This window comes from Cibotium barometz, chromosome 59 (genome assembly GCF_041138505.1).
Source record: "Cibotium barometz isolate CiBa-2024 chromosome 59, ASM4113850v1, whole genome shotgun sequence".
Classification (NCBI taxonomy): Eukaryota; Viridiplantae; Streptophyta; class Polypodiopsida; order Cyatheales; family Cibotiaceae; genus Cibotium; species Cibotium barometz.
The window spans coordinates 15073713-15084004 of record NC_141104.1 but is presented as its reverse complement, the minus strand read 5'-3'; positions in this window follow the sequence as shown (position 1 = coordinate 15084004).

The following is a 10292-nucleotide window of genomic DNA, read 5'->3' as shown; positions in this document are numbered from 1 at the left end:
TTTTCCTAACCAAAATCAGCACAGTCGTTGATCTACTCATTTGAGAAATTCTTCAGGATTATATTTAACTACTCGAATTCTAAGTGTATTCCTATTATTTCAATTTAATTATTAAAACTCCACTGATTCCAGGCTTGGGTTAGCCACCACCCAACCAGTGGCTAGCCACCACCCAACCAGTGGGATTGGTAGAACCAGACAATTACTCACCCACCCATAATTGAATGCCTTTCTTAACTTTTTCTTTCGAATACAGTTACACACACACTCCTCTTTAAAACTTTAACATATAAAATAATCCATTAACAGTTATTGGTTACAGATATCATAACTCAAAATTTTCATCCAGTCCCTTGTTTCTCAAAAAACACTTTGGATTCTCTGTTGAGACCCACTGGTCAGCAAAATGAGATCCAGTAATAACAGATTATAATAATCATTTCGTCCATCATACATATCTTCCACGACATACGCATGGGTTTCCTAGGCACCGCGAGCCCGTGCATCGCCTGGTCAGAACCCTCCAGGATCCTCCTTAGGTGTCCTGGAACTTCACTCAAGGACCGCTTCGTCGGTCCTCATCCATCGTACCACGCACCATTTTAATCGTACTGAGGCTAGTCAAGACCTAGGCAGGCTTTGCCACGTGAGCTATCCTTAGAACACTCCCTGCCAGCTGTTGCAACCAAACTTCCCTTAGAAAAACATATACCAAATGCTCCCTCCAGCATTCTGGCGTAAGACAGTTCTTTAAGAAAATAGGGTTTCAATACAAGTTTTCAGTTTGATTTTCTTTTGAATATACAAGGAGTATTTCTTGAATCATGTCTCTATCTCCAGATATTTTCCCCTCTAATTATGTTGAGGAACAACCGCTCCAAAGCCTCACTAGAGTTTTCTATGCTATGCATGCATCCATTGGAGAGGCAATGTTTGTATCTCAAAGCCCAAGTGATCTTGTACAGAACAATATCTTTTTCTTTTCTCACTCATTTTTTGTAGATAAAAAACCAGGTTTATTTGTCATGCTAGAAGAGATCCCCAACCCCCCTCTTAACAATCCCGAATGGCCCAAACCTGATGCTTGGACCATCTTATGATTAAAGTTTAAGATGGTAAGTGATATCAAGACATTACTCAAGTTTTCAAAGGCATCTAGGTTAGTAGGGCTAAATTGGTTTTTTCCTTTACATGTTTTTGTGCACATGTTCAATTCCATGTCAATTCACCAAACAAAAACAATGTATATTTGTAAGGAGGTACGGTCTACCTCATTCAAGGATTACTAGGAGAGGGTTGGGAGGTTAATGAGGGGTCACATCAAGGTGATGTGTACAAGTGCAATGTAGTAGATTCGATAGTGTCTTTTAGGTTCTTGAAGTCACGCTCTATTTTGTACATGCATCTGCACTACCAAAGATGGATGCAAAAGCACGGGAGACATGGATCCCACTTCAAGCCTCAGAAGAAGAAATTGTGCCTATTGAGGTAGCTGTGATGATGCAAAATGGATGGATTGAGCAAGTGGTAGCAAGCAAGCATTGGAGCCTAGCTGACTTGTGCGTCAACACTTTAGCATCATGGGCTTTGACAATGTGGAAGAGTCAAGTTTCAAGTTGATGAGAAGAAAGGTATATATGATTCCAGTACATGTCTAGAATTAACCCTTACACATTTTGGTTACTGTGCCACTTTCTATATTTTTACAGATTGGGAAGCATAAGGAGGGGACAACCATGGTCTCAAAATCATGGCAAATGGGGGACCTTGAATTTTTAGTAGCAAGGTGCATATCCCTAACACATAGTAGGCATGTGGAAGAGCTTGAAGATGAACTGGGTATATGGGAAAATAGCCTCTGTTCTTCTGATGCACATGAGGGGCAAGAGTTTTAGGATCAAGGTGAAGGCAATGACGAGCTTTCAAGTCAACAAGGAGATGGAGATCAACATAAAGTAAATGTCACAAGAGAGGTAAAAAATGAGGACATTATAACAATTTTAGGTTAGATGACATGCTTGTAATTTTGTAGCCGGCTCTTTTTTAACCAATCTTTATTTAATTGAAATCTTAATATTTTTGTAAACTATGATTTTTTTGTCTAGCGGTCTAGTGTGAAAAGGCCAAACTTTAAATTTTAACTATAAATAGCCAAAGGTACCTTCTTTCTCATTTTCACGCGATAGAAACCAAGCACAAGCTCACACTATCTCTTTCCATTCACATGGCTACCCACTTTGACAACTTCTATGAGTTCTTCTCCACCACCCCATGGGCAGGCAAGAGTGAGCTCTTTGCCATGTTTGCTCATGAAGTCAACTTTGAAAAGTCACTCGCCCTTGCGTCCCAACATTATGAGACGTAGATTGCATACATGGAGCAATACTTGGCTCCCCACTCCATCTCCTTTCCCCATTGCTCCAATGATCGATGGGTGCTTGTTGAGCTACTTCAGTACATTCAACAATATGCCCACCCTTACATCCAATGCCTTGAACGCTTCATCGACATCTGCATCCCTATAAGAGCTTACTATACCTTCAATAAGCAGGAGGTGAAGAGGTTGGGGAAGGGCAATTTAGGAACTAGGTTTCTCTCGTGGCTTGCCACTTTTTCATCCTCATCAGCAGATGAGGATTCGGATGAGGAGGTAGAGATGCCTACATTGCAGTTGGCAGGGTGAGGGATGACAAGGTATTGAAGGCACTAGGTATGAGTGCTGGTGTGGAAGAGCAGCTTGCATTAGATCACTTTCCAGAGGGTGCACAATCTACAGCTGAACAGCCCGCTGTAGTAGAAGATGCGGGGCCATCTTCCCCACACGAGGAGAGCAAGGTGCTGCCAGAGCTTGAGATTAATCTCTTGAGCACCATTGTGCTGGAAGGTGAAGAATATTTATTTCTTCATGACCTTGAAAAGGTAGCTAGCTTGAGAATCGATGAATGCTTGGGCGTTATATGCACGCGATGTGAGGTGGCCCTTGATATGTCCAACTTTGGTCCTCACCTAGATAGTTGAAAAGATGCAGGGGGGAAGAGAGCTTGAGCTCTTGCAAGCACACACACACACTCACAAAACCCTAATAGAGAACACACAAGGTGAGAGGCTGAAAATCTTTTTCTTCTTCACTCAACACTCAACACACCATATACAAGATAAGAGTCCACACAATATGAAAGGCACACAATCAAATACATACACGGGTTCTCTATAGTGTGAACCCAACTAAATGAGCTGGCGCTATAACTATGCCAGTCTCTAGAATGGCTGTCACACAGCCTGTCATCCCACTGGCCGCATATCACCCGAGATCTCACCAACCATGCCAGTGGTGTAAGTGTGGGGCCTATCCCCCAGGCGGGTCATCAGTGTCCACCGCCTCACTAGACGAGCTCGATATCTCAACACTCCCCCTCGAGCTCAACTCCATCTCATGTACACCAAGCGAAGACCTGAATCTGCGGAGCTTCTCTGTACCCAATGCTTTGGTGAAGATGTCAGCTCTACTGTGCTAACATAAACAAGGTCAAGGTCTCTTGCCAAGACCTTCTCTCTGACGAAATGGTAGTGAACCTCTATGTGCTTTGTACGAGCATGAAAGACTGGGTTTCTGGCCAATTGTATACTGCTAATGTTGTCACAAAAAATGACAACTTGTCTATCCCCACTGATAGACCCAAATCTGCAAGTAGCTTTCTCAACCAAGCTACCTCACATGCTGCCATAGCAGCTCCTCTGTACTCGGCCTCTGTACTGGATAGAGCAACCGTAGGCTGCTTCTTGCTGCTCCAAGTCACAGCAGCACTCCCCAAAGAAAACATGAAGCCACTAGTAGATCTTCTATCTGAGATACTACCAGCCCAATCAGCATCTGTGTACCCATGTACACATATCTCTGTCCCAGTCTCATAGAATAGTCCACAATGCAAAGTAGACCTCACATACCTCAGTATGCGTCTCAATGCATCCAAATGCGGCTTCTGTGGAACCTGCATAAACTGACTCACCAACCCAACAGCATAGCTCAAATCTGGTCTGGTGATCGTCATCATGTAGATCAAGCTTCCTACTATGCGCCTATACATAGTAGGATCCTCCAAAATCTCTCCTGAATCTGCACTCAACTTGCCATTCTGATCCAATGGCACAGAAATAGGCTTACAGCCTGTCATACCATACTTGGACAACATGTCCAAGCCATACTGTCTCTGCAGTAATCCAATACCATGTGGTGACCTAATCACCTCAATGCCCAAGAAATATCTGAGCTCCCCCAGATCCTTCAGCTCAAACTTTTGTCTAAGTAAGATCTTTACATCAAAGATCTCTGCATCATGGTCCCCCGTAATAATCAAGTCATCTACATAGATGACAACAAGCACAACCCCTTTATCACCATGTCTCACATACAGCGATAAATCTGCATTGAAAAGCCAATAGTGACAAGATATTCAGAAATCTTGTCAGACCATGCTCTTGGTGCTTATTTTAAACCATACAAGGCTTTCTTCAATCTGCAAAACATGCTCGGGGTGACTCACATCCTCATAACCAGGTGGCTGCAACATATACACCTCTTCTTGCAAATCCCCATGCAAGAACGCATTCTTTACATCCATCTGACGTAAAGACCATTGCTTTGACGCAGCCACTGCTATCACAACTCTCACTGTTGCCATCTTGGCAACTGGGCTGAAAGTTTCCTCATAATCAATGCCATATGTCTGCGCATACCCTTTGGCTACCAACCTAGCCTTATACCTGTTTATGCTTCCATCACTGTTATATTTTACTTTGTACACCCACTTGCATCCAATGGCTTTCTTGCCTTCAGGCAATTGCACTAAATCCCAAGTTTCATTTCCATATAGTGCATTCATCTCCTCATCCATAGCTTTCTCCCAACACACATTTCCAACAGCCTCATCAATGCATGTGGGCTCTACAACCTGCACAACCTTTGCCATATATGCATAATGATGTGCCACATAACCATCATAGGTAAACCTCTGCACAGGGTTTTTCACTCTCCCAGATCTTCGCAGCTTTTCATTCATGGCTTCCATAGCCTTCTTTACACCAGGTGTTCTCATAGCTGGGATCCCAAGCTCCTCATTAAGGCTCATATCTGAGCCACTAGACTCTCCATCAACATGAGAATGCCCTGCAGAAATGTCAGGCATACCAAGGGACTCAACCACTTTCTCTTTTCCTTTACGTGATGTACTAATCACATTTGCAGGACTGGTATTATGACGCAGCCTGCCACTCCATGGTCTATCAACAGACCCACTAGATGAGGACTCTCCTGGTCCACTCAAAGACTGTGATTGCTGACCTGCATTCTGTGCAACCACACTTCCACTCACATCAGCCCTAATAGCTTCTTTTTCAGCAGCATACCAGCTGCTCATCTCATCAAAGACATCCCTACTTACCCTCAACCCATGTGTAGTAGGGTTATAACACCTGTATCCCTTTTGCTCAAGGGAATATCTAATAAACACACATTTTTCAGCTTTCGGATCCAGCTTAGTTCTCAGCTCATCTGGCACATGCACATATGTAATGCATCCAAAGACTTTCAGATGAGACAAATCTGGTTTTCTGCCAGTAAACCTCTCCTCTGGAGTTACATCATGTATGGCTGCAGTTGGAGTCCTGTTCATGATGTATACTGCTGTAGAAACAGCCTCGGCCCAATAGCTATGTGGCATATTCTTCTCTTCCATCAATGCTCGTGCAATCTCAGCAATGTGCCTATTTTTTCGCTCAGCAACTCCATTTTGCTGCGGAGTGTATCTGCATGTAAACTGTCTCCGAATACCATTCTTCTTCAAAAATTCAGAGAACTCATTGGAGAAGTACTCTCCCCCTCCATCTGACCTTAGGCACTTTACATATTTCCTTGTTTGCTTTTTAACCAAAACTCTGAAATTCTGAAAGTGAGTGAACACCTCACTCTTCTCCTTCATGAAATATACCCACACTTTCCTTGTGTGGTCATCAATGAATGTCACATAATACCTACAGCCTCTCATAGACATAGTCTTCGTAGGACCCCATACATCTGAATGCACAATATCTAGTGCATTTCTGCTCACATATCTGTTACGTGGAAATACATGCTTTGTTTGCTTTCTAAATTGGCATGCTTCACATATTCTCTACATACCTTCCACTTTAAATTTTGGCAGCCCTGTCACAATTCCTTTAGTCTGCATAGACTTCATTCGCTGCACATTCACATGTTCAATTCTTTTATGCCAAATGTCTGTGTTTGCAACAATTCCTGACTGAACCATTTGCAAACATCGTAGCACTCATTTCAGGCATGTCTACATTCAATGTAAACATTCTGCCCACTCTATTGCCTTTTGCAACCAACCTGCACTTGTCTTTAAAGTCTTCAACATAACAACCATCAGGGTTAAACCGAACCTGCAAACCCTGCTCAATCATCTGGCCAATTGAAACCAGATTCTTTGTTATGTTCGGAACGTGAAGTACATCTGTAAGGTACTTCACTTTGCCATCCTGCATAGACAATGGCACATCTCCAACATGGGCAATTGGATGAGGAGTGTCATCCCTTGTTTCCACAAAACCTGGTCGTTCAAGGTTTTTCATCTCCTTGAACCACTCCCCATGACTTGTCATGTGGTTTGAAGCACCTGAATCCACATACCATACATCATCTTTTTGTGCTGCTTTAACATTTTCAGACATGGCATTCACGACATGCTGCATAACAAACAACCTTTCATTATCCTCATTGTTTTTGCTTGAGGATGCATAGTTGTTCTGCTGCACTTTCCCATTTTGCATGTCAGCCTGCTTCTTATAACATTCTGCCTGCACATGTCCAGGCTTACCACAATAATAGCATTCACGTGCATCATTATACTTCCTTTACCAAGAATTACCTGTTCGGCCACCTCCTTGAGAACACTCTGCCCAGAATTATACAGCCAAAAGCATAGGCACAGAGGATTCTCAAGAAATAGATCAATCACTCCTTGAGAACACTCTGCCCAATAATAAGAGAAGGAAGATCAATATTGTAAGAAAGCTTTTGTAAAGATGATGTATCACTTCTTCTTATATGAATACAATATAGTTTTTCAAAACTTATTTTCATCAAGTATATCATTGTTTTTTCTAGTTTGTACCATCAATTATTTTGTAAATGCATCAGAAAATGACCCTGGGAGAGTAGTGCCAGAAAACAGTGCAAATTTTGAGCTTGCACCGCTACTGTAGAGCCCAAATTTGCATTGTTTTGGCACAGCTTTCCCAGCCCTTTAGGAGCAATTCTGATGCATTGGATGGCAAATAATGTATTTGTACATATGATTAAAGGTGTTTTATCTTGCAAATTACTGTTTTTCATAATCAATGTACTCAACTTCATTATAAATGCATTAGAAATAATCCTGAGTGGATGGGGGAGCAGTGCCAGAACAGTGCGAATTTTGAGCCTGCACCACTGCAGAGCCTAAATTCGCACTATTTTGGCATAACTTCCCCAGTCCTCCAGGAGTAATAATGATGCATTGGATGACAAACAATGTATTTTAACACATGATTAAAGGTGTTTTTATCTTTTAAGTTACTGTTTTTCATAATCAATGTACTCAACTTCATTATTAATACATCAGAAATAATCCTGAGTGGTTGGGGGAGCAGTGCCAGAATAGTGCGAATTTTGAGCTTGCACCGCTGCTGCAGAGTTATTTGCACTGTTCTGGCGGCATAGCTTCCATAGTCCTCCAAGAGCAATTTTGATGTATTTCATGACAAACAATGTATTTTTACACATGATTAAAGGTGTTTTTATCTTGTAAACTATTGTTTCTCACAATTAGTGTACTTAACTTCATTATAAATGCATCAGAAATAATCCTGAGTGGCTGGGGGAGCAGTGCCAGAACATTGCAAATTTTGAGCCTGCACCGCCGCTGCAGAGCCTAAATTCGCACTATTCTGGCATAGCTTCCCCAGTCCTCTAGGAGCAATTCTGATGCATTGGATGACAAACAATGTATTTTTACACATGATTAAAGGTGTTTTTATCTTGTAAACTACTGTTTCTCACAATTAGTGTACTCCACTTCATTATAAATGCATCAATGTACTCAACTTCATTATAAATGCATCAAAAATGATCCTGAGTGGCTAGGGGAGAAGTGCTAGAACAGTGTGAATTTTAAGCCTACATTGCCCTTGCAGAGTCCAAATTTGCACTGTTCTGGCACAACTTCCGAGCAATCCTCCAGGAGCATTTCTGATGCCTTGGGTGACAAACTGGCACATGATAGACACTCCATGTTAAACAAACATGATGAATGTTTTCACCAACCCAGTAGAATTGCTTATCATTGGTGTCTCTGTCTTAATTTCTGGGGTGGCTGCATTGTGGGGTCTTCTTCACACGCTTGCTCCCACTAGAAGGGCCTGCATGTTGCTGTGGGAGGAGGGTTGGTGGACTCTAGTGATCCCATTGGACGTGTCCTAGAATCCAAGGGGTCACTCTCTTCCATGGTGTCACCAGCATGTGGTCGTTGGGTGCCTTGCACTGTGTTTTGTGAAGGCATGGTAACACGTGCAGTGTTCTTGGTGCGTGCCATATCCATGTACAACTATGCCTATTGTGCTAACGTGGTGATGTGCTGGTGTCCTTACGTGGGTGCCTATGTAGATCTTGAGTTCAAGCTCTCTAAAAAAGTGAAATGAAAATGAAGTGAGAGAAGGAACTATTAATAGTTTTTATTTAGGACCAAAAAAACCTAACTAAACTTATTTTCTTTGTTACATCTGTTATCCAGGGAGTCCTTTTTCAAACATTCGTGTCAATACCTCATGTGTCCCCTTCGGTACCTCGAATGCACTAAGCCACCAAAAAACCCATCCTACTGATGCACAATCTGTCCAAGCTTGTAGGATAGCTAAGGAGAAAAATGTAAATAAATTGGGTTGATGGGCGTCTCTTGAGCCTCCATTAAGAGCAAGCCCTCCTTTCCACACGATTTATCATCTTTTATGCAATTTATTGGTGAAGGAGAGCTTGGCTTACTAGGATACTTCAGAAGATTGACTACAAGTGGAGCTTGGCAACCCATATTCTCCAATCTCAATTGTAAGCATCACAATTCACCCTTTTACAATGTCAAGAAGGATTTAAAACATTATCAGATAAAATGAAAGAGATCCTCGCAGAGAATATGGAGAAGGATGCAAAGATTCAAAGGCTAGAGGAACTTATCAAACGACTCAAAGCAACGCCAAATGGTTCTTGTGATGCAAAAAGACATTGGCTGGTATAGAATCTCTTGTGTTTAAAGGTGGAGCATGGAAGAAAAGGATTCGTATAACAACAAAGTAAGTAACATAAACTTTCATTATGCACTCAATGATTTAAACAAAATAGTCATGATTTGTGTTCTGCTGCCAAGAATTTTCTAGAAGAGGTGTGTGGTTCTAACGAGCGACGAGGGATGGAAGGATTTGGTCAAAGCCATTCTGAATACCAAGGATATTCTCTTAATTATTACTGACCCTCATCGTCCTAAAATACGCCAAGCTATTGTCAGCAATGTGGTGAGTGAGATTACCACCTCCATTGATTCTTCATTAATTCAACATGCTTGTGATGTGGCTGGAATCATCATGAAAGGGTACCAAGCAATCCATTAGGTTGTAAAAGATGCATTTCTAAGACAAGGAATCACTAGCACTTTATTTCCTACACTCAAGGTGATTCACAATGTCAAGCATATCAATAATGATGATGTGCACTGAGCTATAGGACAGTTTTATCACGTTGAGAATACACTAACATTAGACACAGGGTCGAGCAAAAAGAAAATCAAGACAAGTACAAAATTTCACTATGATGTTTACAATAATATCTTTGTTCATATATTGAGAGACTACAACGAGCTATGGTGAAGTTCTATGGTCTTTCACCAGAAGGTGAGAACTTGCAATTGCTACTATTCATGTTTTTCAGTAGAAAATGAAGACGATTATTTTGTTTTGAATATTATAAATTACCATTTATTTGCAGTTTTGGGGAGCACACTTTCATTTTTGCTCAAGCTATATGAGTGCCAAATTGTAAAAGGTCGGAAGCTAGAATGTATGAGCATTACGCTCATGAATGAGGTCATGATATGTGCATGGGAAAAGACTACCAAACCAAGTTTTAGTGTGCAATCTGAGAAAGAATGTTTTGCTGATGTGGAAGGGAGATATGGTGGGAGTTAATGAGGAAGGAGATTTCAAACTGA